The sequence below is a fragment of the Podarcis melisellensis genome (genome assembly GCF_964234715.1).
Source record: "Podarcis melisellensis genome assembly, chromosome: 9".
NCBI classification, from domain to species: domain Eukaryota; kingdom Metazoa; phylum Chordata; class Lepidosauria; order Squamata; family Lacertidae; genus Podarcis; species Podarcis melisellensis.
Window position 1 is genome coordinate 55,800,405 of NC_138541.1, and position 13,472 is coordinate 55,813,876.

At 41.4% G+C, this 13,472-nt stretch overlaps 1 long non-coding RNA gene across 13 annotated transcripts in view; it reads right to left on the reverse strand.

The window, feature by feature from the left end:
* The window catches only part of LOC309377417, a 204,505-nt gene that overhangs the window by 65,059 nt on the left and 125,974 nt on the right, over nucleotides 1-13,472 (reverse strand). The window contains exon 3 of one of the 13 annotated variants that reach the window (XR_014171547.1): nucleotides 5,611-6,170. The exons of 11 other annotated variants lie outside the window; for them this stretch is intronic. This is a non-coding gene — a long non-coding RNA (uncharacterized lncRNA). Of the gene's footprint in view, nucleotides 1-5,252; nucleotides 6,171-13,472 lie in introns of those variants that run through there. One more of the 13 variants, XR_014171550.1, reaches the window with a different exon arrangement.

Below are 13,472 nucleotides of genomic sequence, written 5' to 3' on the forward strand. Positions count from 1 at the left end.
ACCCCCGAACTCACAGCGAAGAGCCACTCTGATCGACGGACGGTGTGCTGGTCCCGTGGGTTACCCGAGAGATGAGGTCCAAGTCCGGTCCATAGTCAAAGGTGCAACGAGGAGGCAGTCCATAGTAGCTGAAGCTGAGTACAGGGCAGGGAGCCGGGTGAAATCAGGAACAGGCTTGCAAGCAGGGAGCCAGGGTGGGGCAGGAACTAGCAACCAACAATGTTGCTCCTGCAACTTGGGACTGGGGCTAGCCGGCTTTTATCTGCCCCAAGGCATAGGGCAGCCATGATCCTCTGGTGACTCGCCTATCCTGGCCTGGAGGCGAGCACTCCTCCTGCGGGAACTTAGTTCCCTCTGCCTCTCTGCCCTGAGCCTCTGCAGCTCAGGAGAGACTGGAGGGTTACTGGACCCAGAGGCAACCTCAGCTTCCTCTGATGGGGCTGAGAGTGGAGCACCTACAGGCAATGGGTCCCCCATCACCTCAGGAGCCAGAGCAGACTCAGCTGGTGCCTGCACCTGAAGATCCAGCACAAGTGAGGACCCTTCAGGCTCATGCCCCAGCCCGAGCTCAGCTGGTTCTGGAGGTGGGGAATCCTGTGCAGGCTGGGATCCCTCAAGTTCAGCATCCGAGTCCAAATGCCAGGCCACCACAGACGGGCTCAATTCTCAGGCCCCAGACTCTCGGCCTGGTGCCTCTGAGAGCCTGGCGCCTGGGTGCCCCACACCCCTAGCACCTATGGGTAAGACGGCCCTGCTTCTGTATTTAAATGATAATCAAGTTATTTAAGATAAAATAAAAACCAGCCACCTGTAACAGTTTTAGTCAATCCATTCTATACAGAAACTGAAACAACCTCAATTTCAAAGGAACTTTTGCTCTTTGACAAGAGGGAAAATGCTGCAAAACACAATTCAGGACTTTCATTCCTGATTTATTAATGGTTGTTAATTGCCACTTTAGGGCAAAAAAAGGGAAAAACAATTCAGCACTGACTTTTTGAAGAGTGGCTGTTAATCACTATTTTGGATTCGTGGCTGGTGCCTTTGGATACTGTTTTGTATCGCTTTGAATATTCATGTGTTGCTCGTGTCATCTAGTGTCACTAATTAGCATTTTAATCATTGATTTCCCTACCTCTGGTATGTATGTCATTTCCCTTCCCTGCGTACACCTTTTGCTCTTGGATACCATATAAAAGCCTTTTATTGTGTGTTTTGTATTCATGTTTGGTTCTTTTCTCTCCACTCGAAACCTCACCCTGCTGGCCATGTGCATTAGATGGTTAAAAAAACACAATGTGTGACTTGGCAAAGCGGTTTTGTTCTTTTTGAATGTGGCACAGGCCCTATGTGATAATGGAGAAGATTTGTAAATATCACTTTTAAGTTACTTCCCAGGCAGTGCACATGGACCAAAGAATTGTACTGCAGCCTTTACTAACACACAAGCAAGCATCTGGTATTGATTAATTTCACTTGGGCTCAAACCTGTGGCCAGAAATGTTTTATTGTAGGGGCCTAAGCAAACACCAAGAGAGGAGAATCAATGGGAAATATCCAGAACTTAAACACAGGAAGCTTATTAGAAATGTATCTTATTATATTAAGCATCAATACAATTTAATTACATACAATTTTAAAACAAGGTTCATGTTAGCCGCTTCAGTGATTTTATACTCAGTTGACCAGAAACCTAGAATGTGGGAGCAGATTTATTGTCTAGGGAGCAATTGAGTAGGGTACCACCTCCATCTTTTTCTTTTTAAAACCTCAGACTTTTGTGTGGTCCCACCCACTTTTGCCTCTGGTCCCATCAGCTATTAAACCTAGAAGGTTAACCACAATGGAATAGGGCCTTTAGACTGGAAAAAAAAATCCCCACCCCTACTTCAGATGGGAAAATGTGATAAGCTACTGGTGGTATTTGACTCCTAGTAGGTTAGCAAAAACTGTATAGAACAAGTACAAATACCTGCTGGAAATGTAAAGAAAAGGAAAGTACCTTTTATCATATGTGGTGGTTGTGTTAGGTAATAAAAGCTTTCTGGGACATGATATATGATGAAATGAAAAAAAGGTTTAAATAACTTTTGTTAAAAGTCCAGACGCTTTTCTAATAGGAATCATAGGTACCGACATTCCAAAGGAGCAGAAAAGACTTTTTATGTATGTGACAACAGCTGCTCGGATGCTACTAGCCCAGAGATGGAAAGAAGACAAAGTCCCTAACAGAGAGGAATGGCAAACTAAGATGATGGATTATGCCAAATTGGTAAAGCTGACTGGAGCTCAGGAACCATGAAGACAAAAACTTTAAAATAAATGGGAAAAATTTATAATTTATTTAACAGACCACTGCAACCAGATGAAAACATTAACAGGATTTTAATCTCACTTGCAATGTAACAGATACTGTGGAAAATATGGATGGATACAAAATATAGATTATGGACTAATATGCAGTTGGAAATGTTGACAATAGGACCCAAGGGGGGGGGGAAGTCTCAAGATTCAGAGTAAACATTTGGATTGTTATAAATTTATGTTTGTAAAATCAAATAAAAATGATTTCAAGAGAGAGAGAGGGGGGAGAGGGAGAGAGAGAGAGAGAGAGAGAGAGAGAGAGAGAGAGAGAGAGAGAGAGAGAGAGAGAAATGTGATAAGCTAAACTTGCTGTGCTTGCAGGCTCTCCTGGTCATTCTTCTGAATGGGGACCTTGACTTCTACCCCAATATCCTCCCTGACAGCACCAGACTGTGTACAGTGGGGCAGAGATGAGTTTTCAGCAATTTGTAAATAGTGGTGGGTAGGTGGTGATCAGCTGTGGAAAGGTGGGTTTAAAAAATACACAAATATATCCCTGTGCCCTTCTTGAGGCAAGTGTTGGTGGTATTTTCATCTACGCCACGCCCCCCACTTGTGCAATTCCCTCCCTGAAGCAGCCATGTCCTTTGCCTTCTTTGTTATCACATAGGTGCTAGGTAAAGGGGTCTTTATTTATTTTTTAACCCAGGCATTTGAGAGATGTTGGTTGCTTTTAACTGAATCCCACAGCCTGCTGTTTTATTGCAGTCTTAGTGAATGCATTTGTTTTCATGGTGTCTTTATGCGGTCGTATGTCTCCCTGAAATCAAGTTGATATAGGGAAGCCTATAATTTTAAGACATAAAAAGCCAATTCTGAAATGCTGGCATGCTGATCTTTCTCTGAAGTAATCACGGAACCTCGAGTTTCCCTAGAACACAGTGTGATGTGCACGCCAATCTCAAAGCGGCGAACAGTTTCATGGGTGCCAGCATATTCTTTAGGTTGGTTTGGAATGAAGGCCACTGGAAGCTGCTCACACTGAATCGGACCATTGGCCCAGAGCCAGTGTGGTGTTGTGGTTAAGAGTGGTTAAGTGTGGTGTAGTGCACCATTGGCCCAGTGCCAGTGTGGTGTAGTGGTTAAGAGCGGTGGACTCGTAATCTGGTGAACCGGGTTCACTTCCCTGCTCCTCCACATGCAGCTGCTGGGTGACCTTGGGCTAGTCACACTTCTTGAAGTCTCTCAGCCTCACTCACCTCACAGAGTGTTTGTTGTGGGGGAGGAAGGGAAAGGAGAATGTGAGCCACTTTGAGACTCCTTAGGGTAGTGATAAAGCGGGATATCAAATCCAAACTCTTCTTCTTCATCATCTAGTTCAGTGATGTCTACACTGACTGGCAACCGCTTCCCAGAGTTGTAGACAGGATTATTTCCCAACCTTACCTGCAGATGCTGGCAACTGAACTTGGGAAGATCTGCAAGTGCAAAGCACCCAATTCCCTCCCAACCATCAAATCTGGGGAGGATTGTGCTCCTATTTCCTCTATTAATTTATAAACTAATGGCAACCACTTTTTTAAAAAAGAGAGTGGGAGAGAAATCTCAAGCTTAGTGTGAGGTTTCTTTCTCTCTAAGAGGTGGTTTATTCACACAGGTTTTGCGTGACCGTAATGAAATCTGTATAAAAGTTGATGCTTTTTAAGAAATGTGGAAAATAGAAAAATAAATGTATGTGGTTTGAAATGGGAATGCTTAATTTAAGAAAAGCATGATTGTAAGTAAAATTTGCATAAGGATTGGGAGACATTAAAAAAAAAAAGACACACGCTTACAAGGGAGTATTGAGGGCAAAGACAACAACAGATGACACAACGGAAATGTACTAAAGATAAAGAAAAGAAAAGAAATGTTCCCCAAATTAAATTGGCAATATGAGAAAGTGCAATTACTTACCACAATGGACTATGATGATAGATGTTGTTTTTGAACTAAAAAAATTAATAATTCAAGATATTAAAAGCCTCCGATCTCTCAAGAAGAGTGGGGAAAAACAGGGAACAAAACTATAGAGAAAAGATCAAACATATATTAAGTGGGGAACAATACAGAGGTGACGAACAAACCCTGGAGCATCAGCGTTCACTGATTAACAAACATCCGAGAACACAAAAGGAAAATGAACTTTTAAAAAGATTATTAGAATGTTCTTTTACATAAAAATAATATCATTTGTTGTCCCGTTGCTATAAACATGTGCAGTTGGTAACAAATGCTTTCAGTCTTTTCTTTACCCGAAAGCTAACAAGTAGGGAAATGGGCACTATAAAATGGCCAAAAAAAATCTGTATCTAATTGAGGGAGGTATGTGGTACCAGCATGCAGTATACATGGGCAAATGCTGGGGGGGCCCAGAGTGGCTATAGGGCAGTGATGGGAGCAAGCTTCTGGGGGCCACATGCCAGTGCTGGATGGGGCCAAAGCAGAACACACATTCCTATACCCCTCCTTCCTCTATTCAGGCAGTTACAAAAACTGAGGCCGTTGAACAGATTCTTGGGCTGGAGTATTGTTTATGGGGGGTTGAGAGAGCTTGTTGCTGTTACTGATTATGTTATTATTGTTGTAGCTTTAGTCTTAGATCTTATGATTTACGTGAAAATTGTTTCCATTTGGTTGTGTACATTTTTGGTTTTTTGGTTTTTTATTGTTTATGACTTGTGCTATGTTTGTAATTATGTAAATCTTGTCATGTTGTAAGTCGCCTTGAGCATAGTTTCAACTATGGAAAGGCGGCATACAAATAAGGCGATGATGATGATGATGAAGCAGACGCACTCCAGCCATCAAAAACCCTCAAGGAGGGCACAAAACAGGTTCTGTGGCTGCCAAGAGAGAATTCTGAGGAAGAAGAAGAAGAGGAGGAGGAGGAGGAGGAGGAGTTGATATCGCGCCTTTCGCTCCCCTTATGGAGTCTCAAAGCAGCTAACAATCTCCTTTCCCTTCCTCCCCCACAACAAACACTCTGTGAGGTGAATGAGGCTGAGAGACTTCAAAGAAGTGTGACTGGCCCAAGGTCACCCAGCAGCTGCATGTGGGGGAGCAGGGAAGCGAACCCGGTTCACCAGATTACGAGTCCACTGCTCTTAACCACTACACCATGCTGGCTCTTGAAGGACCACATTTGGACCCAAGTCTTCTCCACCCAAGCCAGAGCATGATTTCTGTTCTCATCCTGAAGCAAAGTTCTTAACCTGAAACACTATTTCTGGGTTAGTGGAGTCTGTAACCTGAAGCGTATGTAACCTGAAGCGTATGTAACCCGAGTTACCACTGTACTATACCACTTTTCATAAAACTTTATAAAGCAGTGGACATTAAAAAATATTTTAAAATACATATGGACAATTGAAACAATGAAAATAGTCAGTACAGAAAACAAACAGGAGCAAAATTAACTTATTTCAAATGCTCCTTGGAAAATAAAAGTCTTGAACTCTCTTCAAGAAGACAGCTGGTTGAAAACTTTAACAACTAACAGTTTGGGTATCTCGAGCCCAACAGTAAAATGTCCCCAATAGCATTGCAAAGCACAGAGCTTCAATCAAGTGGCTCTTCAGACGTTAAAGAGGAAATCAAGAGACCCTTCATGCATATCTTGATTTGTGTCTGAGCACAAATATTTGCTTCTGGCTTCAGAAAAACAAGGGGAATTGGTTTTCCTGTACTGTTAAATGAGCACCCATTTCTAGCAAGTGACTGATTGGAGGATAACAAAATCCCGGTATAGAAATGATCAAGAAATGCTTTCTATATCTCTTTAAATATGCTTTTATGTTGATCTGCACAATTCATTATTCCAAGTCCTAGGAGAAAACAGAGTGGAGTCAAATACTATTGATGACCGTGATGTTGGGTAGAAACTGGGAATCTCAGTGACGCAGAATTCCTCCTCAAAACTTACTCAAATTGTGTGAATTTTCTTTTCTTTTCATTTCATTTTCATTTTCCTTCTTTTTAAAAATCCTCCTCATTATTTCCACTAGACGATTTTGCTTCTGAGCCATGGGTTTTGTCTCCTCCTCCCCCATGGATTAGTCCAGTCTTTCCCAACCTGGTGCCCTCCAAGTCCCATCAGACCAGCCTACATGACCCATGGTCAAGTTATCATCCAAACCATCACATTTCTCTGCCATACAAAAACATACATTGAGGAACAACAATTCTCTCTCTTCTGCACATACACATAAAGCCTCTGTTATTCCTATCCCCACTGGCATCCTCATTATCTTCTCCAAATTACTAATTATCACTTGGGTAATTAAGGTTATCTTATTTCATTAATGCCATCTATGACCTGAAGCTCCTGCCATAAATTTTATGATGAAATTATTAGGAAGTGATCGTTGGAGAGTTCTCATCTATAGAAATGGAATGTTTTATTTTTATTTTATTTTCATTGTCACGCTAGTTTTGACTGCTGTTAAAAAGGAAGAATTAAGGAAGGGATGGTGACTGGTATAAGCAATGAGGTTTTGATCAGCCACTTCAACTCGTGCTTACAGATTTTCCTGCATTAGCGGTAGGAAAGGCAGACTTTATTCTATTGCATTGTACCCCAAAATATTTGTATTGCAGTCTCAAGGGAAACAATATATTTAGTAAAAGTGAACACTGAACAACAGAAGAAGAAGAGGAGTTTGGATTTGATATCCCGCCTTTCACTCCCTTTAGGGAGTCTCAAAGTGGCTAACATTCTCCTTTCCCTTCCTCCCCCACAACAAACACTCTGTGAGGTGAGTGGGGCTGAGAGACTTCAGAGAAGTGTGACTGGCCCAAGGTCACCCAGCAGCTGCATGTGGAGGAGCGGGGAAGCGAACCCGGTTCCCCAGATTAAGAGACTACCGCTCTTAACTACACCACACTGGCTCTCAGAACAGAGCTGCTGTTCTTTGGTGCTACGAATGGGCGTCTTCCTGAGTGGATTTGGACTGGCTTTGGAACTGCTGTATTCAAAAAGCCTTCCCATGACCGTGACACAGCCCCTGCCAAATGGAAAGCAACATCTTGGAAGAAATTAGCATCTGTAAAAAGAAGGACTAAAATGGAGACATGCCGCCTCCATTGGAGGTGAGTTCATTAGCAGAAATGGAAATGGTGGGACTCTGCCTGTCATTGGTTCTGGCTCCAGCTGTTGTTGGTCTCTCTGCCTTCTACCCTACCAGCCTCACTGTTTGTTAGTTTTTTAAAAATTAAGCATCTAGCTCAAGAGAAATACAGGCACCAGTTGCCACTGGCCATCTTCCCAAACCTTCCTCTTTATTGGTGTGAGCCTGGCAGGGTTTTGGATGTGGCAGCTCCGATTACCCCTCTCCCAGTCAATTTGAATTGCTCTGAAAGTTAATACAGTCATGAATGTGCTTCAGGTTGAGCGTTTTCAAGTTACGCTCCGCGGCAACCCAGAAGTAACGGAGCGCGTTACTTTTTGGTTTCACCACTTGTACATGCGCAGATGCTCAAAATGATGTCACGCACATGCTCGGAAGCGGCAAAACGTGACCCACACATGCGCAGACGCATCTTACATTCTATTCAGGATGTGAATGGGGTACGGAACGGATCCCGTTCGCATCCCAAGGTACCACTGTATTTAAACAAAGTGGCCAAGTACAGTGGTACCTTGGTTCTTGAACTTAATCCATTCCAGAAGTCCGTTTGATCCCCCAAACCATTCAAAAACCAAGGCATGGCTTCCGATTGGCTGTAGGAGCTTCCTGCACTCAAGCAGTAGATGTTTAGCTTCCAAAAAACGTTCAAAAACCAGAACACTTACTTCTGGTTTTTTGTCATTCAGGAGCTGATCTGTTCAACAACTAAGCCATTCGAGAACCAAGATACCACTGTATAAGGATGTGATTTAGGAATGTCAGAGGATTCCAACAAAAGCAGAACATGTGGTGGAATGGAAACAGTGCCCAATGCAACACCTGTGGATTTGAAAATGGTGCCTTCTTACATCCGTAGTGTGATCCAGCCAAAACAATTCCAGTTCAATAGGAGTCGTTATCTGTGCATAACTTTCCTAAAACCAATAGGACTTTAAAGTGCTCAGGTAGCTAGAGTGTGTTCTTCATGATCCCTAAAATACCAAGAAAATCCCACAACATTCATTTTGTTACCATTCTGTTTGACTTCACCTCCGGAGGCATACTCCATTGTCTCTTGACGCAGAGAGATGCCAACCAAACAAAACATGTCTGCCAGGAAAGAGCACAAAAATATGAAGAAACAAAAAAGATGAAGCCAATGAGAAGTAGCCTAAAACCTCATTAAGGAAGTTTAAACTGACAAGGAACAGAGGATTGTTCTGGAAGTGAACAGAAGCAATAAAAGATTATTTAAATACACAAATGGAAGAGATCAATGAGTGAAGCAAGTAGACCATGAAGAGATGGTGATGGGAATTGAAACGACGGAACAAGACACAGGAGAAAAATTAAATTAGTTCTTGTCTTCAGTATTAAACACGTAAAATTAAAACTGAAATACAAGGAATGGAACTCCATTTTCTAAGAGGGGTGAAAGAGTAGCAATAATTTCATAGCAATAAAAACTTCCTGCTTCCCACAATCATAGAAGATAGACGATCCTCCTGAGCAAAGGAGCTGCGGCCTAAATTGTTGTCCTGTCAGGAAGGATAATAGCTCCAAAAATAAAGATTCAACAAATATTCCTGTGAAGAGGACAGGAATTAGAAAGATATAGGCCATAATAACAAGGTCTGGGAAAAGATTTGGTGCTGAGAAAGAAAAAAATCTTGTCAGGGAAGAATTGCAGCAAAGACGTGCCAAGAAGATACCAATGCCAAGATTACACCTAACTGAATCACAAGTCTGGTATTTCCTGGGAGATAGATCCCAGAAAAATGGAAGTGGGGAATGAGTGTTTGGTTCCATGGCCACTGGGTTATAGGAGGAGTGAGAAACCAGTGACATTCCAGACATTACTAGACTAAAACCCTAATCATTCCTTAAAAATTGACCATGCTGGTAGCAGTTGATCTTGGTTTCAACACCCAGATGTTTGTGGTTCTATCTGGAGGGCCATGAAGCTTCCAGCTCTGGCTTTCAGAGTGCAACAAGGTCTCATTTTGTCCTCCATGTTGTTTAAACATATGCATGAAACTGTGTCAACTCATCTGGAGCTTTGAGGAACAACACCAAGGTGTTAGGGATGGTACAACAGAAAGAGAAGTTGCAACAGCAAGCTTTTGGGGATGGTAACAGAATCTGCTCCAACTGGATTCCACCTGAGATTTTGCTGTTTCATGTTTCTGGAATGTTTTCCAGAAGGGAACTTGGCAGAGTGGAATCAAGATAAATTTGAGAGGGCTGGTTTTAAAAAAAAAATCCCAGGAGAAAACTGAACTAGTCGCATTTTAATGAACAGGTCCCTCCTCTCTAATTCAGCAGTTCAATTTCCTCCCAATTATTTTTCCTATCTACTTAATTTGCAGAACTGTGCAATGAAGGAATTCCAACACTGCAGTATTGCACAGTTTTCCAATTAATATATTGTCTAAAAAAAACAAGGATAAGAAGAAGAAGAGTTTGGATTTGATGTCCCGCTTTATCACTACCTGAAGGAGTCTCAAAGCGGCTAACATTCTCCTTTCCCTTCCTCCCCCACAACAAACACTCTGTGAGGTGTGTGGGGCTGAGAGACTTCAGAGAAGTGTGACTAGCCCATGTGGAGGAGCGGAGACACGAACCCGGTTCACCAGATTACGAGTCTACTGCTCTTAACCACTACACCACACTGGCTCTAAAAGAAACCATTTCTCTAGGATTCTTTCTGTTTTATTTATTGTCTGAGTTTAGATAAATGGCAGCTGTGCATCTTTACTCTAGAACCAGAATTTCTGGCCACTGAAAGGGAACTAACTGGGGCCACATCTGCACTATATATGTCAAGCACTGTTGTACCACTTTAACAGCCATGGCTTCCCTGAAAGAAACCTGGGAACAGCAGTTGTTTAATGGGTGCTGAGAGTTATTAAAAAGCTCCCATTCCCCTCTCAAAACTACAATTCCAAGAGTGGTTAAACAATTTCTCTTCCCATGGAACACTGGGGAATGTAGTTCTGTGAGGGGAATAGGTGTCTTCTAAAAAATATCAGCAACCTTAACAAACCACAGTTCCAGGATGTTTTGAGGTAAGTTATGTCTGTTAAATTGCCTTCAGTGTGTACTGTAGATGTCCTCTGGGTGTCAGAATCCTGACACAATTAAGAAGTGCAGCAACTTCATTCCATTCATCCGTAATATTGATGACACCGGGGTCTATTTCTTGTTTTCATCTGATCTTAGAGAGGCAATAGAAACTCTGAAAAGTCTGATAGTTGTGTGTGACTCATAGCAGTAGTAGAACATACAACTAAGCCCACAAAGGGGGGGTACTTTTGGCTGGGAGGGGGGCGTTGAGTAGCTCAGATTCAGATACGTAGCCTGTCTTGATTTGGATTAAAGTGCCTTCGAAGATATCGGTTCCTAGTTTGAGAATGTTCCTTGATCTGGCACAGACACTTTAGTGGAGTGACTTTTAAAGGCATGAGGGAAGGATGTTGTCGGGCAGAAAAGAAGATGGAAAAGTTCCCTTCTGCAAGTTTCTTTCCATTTTTGAACTTCTCAAGATCCAAGTCAGTATTTCCCATTCAAAGTCTTGCAGGGAACATAAGAAGATGTTGTGACTTTCAGGCATCTTTTGAAAAGTAGTGAAGATGATGATGATGATGATAATGATGATGCCAACAGGCCTATGCATTCATTTAAAATGTCCCTTGAATAGCCAGTCATTTTAATGATGACTTCATATGAGTTTTAAATGTTTTTATGTTGTTGTACACCACCCTGATGTTTTGCAAGAGGGCAGCACATAAACATTTCTATCTTTAATAAAATAAAATAATGTTTCCATTCTTTTAGTTGTCTACAGAACACACGCACTATTGTCTTATGCACACTCCCCACAATTTCTGCTCTCGACTATGGCACAATAGTGGCCACCCAGCCAGTGATTTTTTAAAAGTGATTTTAAAGCTATGCCTCGGTGGAGACAATAAATGAAACATAACCACAGAACCGCTCATCAGCTTTGATGTGATTACATCTCCTACCACAATATGCCTAAAGAGAAGTAATAACCCAGTTGTAACTCCTACAGGCACACGAAAAAGAAAGAATAAAGGGCAAAATATATGAACTCTGGAAGTATGTATATGAGATTTCCCAGCAGTGTGGAAAACAGAGACTAAAGTATTTGAAAAAGCTGTCTGACAGCGTAAAATTCAATTCTTAGAAGCTTGCTCCATGGCAGGGATGAATTAACCTGCTCCTTTGGGGAGTGGTAGAAAGTGTTCGCCATGTACCATACCTCCTGAATATTTAACTGAGTTTTAACAGCTATAGGGGGCACCATGTGTTTAGTTTATTTTCCAAATAAAAACCAAATGGGTGCCATCTGCATTTAGCAGTAGTTCATAAACTGCAAAATTAGTTCAGCTTTAATCGATGCTCATTGTTCTCTTGATCACAAAAAAATAATAAACACATCAGTAGTATACTATATCATCAAAGTTACGGTGGCTTGATGATACATTACAGCAGTATGTCACTAGGGAGGCAGCCCTTTGATAATGCGCTACATTAAATATATCATCAAAGCACCATCATTTTCATGATAAAGTGCTGTACCAGCTGGTGGGAAACATCATACAGTTACAGTTATTTTTAGGAATACTTTGAAAATGGATTCTCTTTAAGGAAGGCTGTGCAAGGTAGTATGTTAACCAAAAGGTAGTTTATGAATGAGAGGAGGGGTAGGCAGAGAATGGAGTATCTGAGGTCAAATCCACAGCATATATTTAAAGCACAATGATTGCACGTTTACAATGCATGAATTCCCCCAAGGAATCCTGGGAAATGTAGTTTTTCAGGGTGCTTTGAATTGAAGCTCTGTAAGGGGTAAGCTATTGGGCTTCCTGTTTGGAAGGTTGGCGGTTCAAATCCCCATGACAGGGTGAGCTCCCGTTGCTCTTTCCCAGCTCCTGCCAGCCTAGCAGCTTGAAAGCACACCAGTGCAAGTAGATAAATAGGTACCGCTGTGGTGGGAAGGTAAGCGGCAGTTCCGTGCGCTTTGGTTTCCTTCACGGTGTTCCGCTGCACCGGAAGCGGTTTAGTCTTTAGCATATGTGCCGCTGGGGTGCAAAATCTGCCCAGCACCCCAAATTTAGTTTAACTCCCAAATTAACTTTTATTATGCTTATGTCATACACCACGCTCACACCTTATCTCTTGTTTACAAAAGGAGGAAAAAGAAACAAACTTTTTTATTTGCTCATTTATTTACAATACTCTTTTTTTAAATGATATTTATTAAGAATTTAAAAATTACAAAAAATAAAAAACAACATTAAACATAACAAAACAAAACAATGCAATACAATACAAAAACAAAAACACTACATATATATAACAAACCAAAACAAAAACAGTTAAAAACACATTCAATACTTTCATTATTATTATGTTTCATTAACTTGTTTCCGCGACTTCCTCACACCTCCCTTTTTTGTATTCCACTTCAATTAGTTGTTTCAGCAAATCCTTTCCATCTTCCTTAATTCTCTGTCCTATAATTTATCTTAACACATTCTAACCTTATTTTTCCATTTAATCCCTTTACAATTTATTGTACTTAATTCTTTATTGCATTTCTGCTAAAGCCATGTAACTTCATTCCAACATCTTTCTAACATTCATTAATTTTACAGTGTTTCTGTAAATAGTCTTTAAATTTTTTCCAATCTTCTTCCATCGACTCTTCTCCCTGGTCTCGGATTCTGCCAGTCATTTCCGCCAGCTCCATGTAGTCCATCATCTTCATCTGCCACTCTTCCTGGGTGGGTAAATCTTGTGTCTTCCATATTTACAATACTCTTATACTTAAGTATACAACACTACCACACTTAAACTTATAAGTATTGTTTAGGCACCTAAGTAGGAGAAACATCAGTCATGTCAAAGGTGCCGCTGAACCCGCTGCCGCATAGCAGCTCAATACAATACGTAACATAATATTTTGATGTAAGAGTTCATTTCACGTGCACG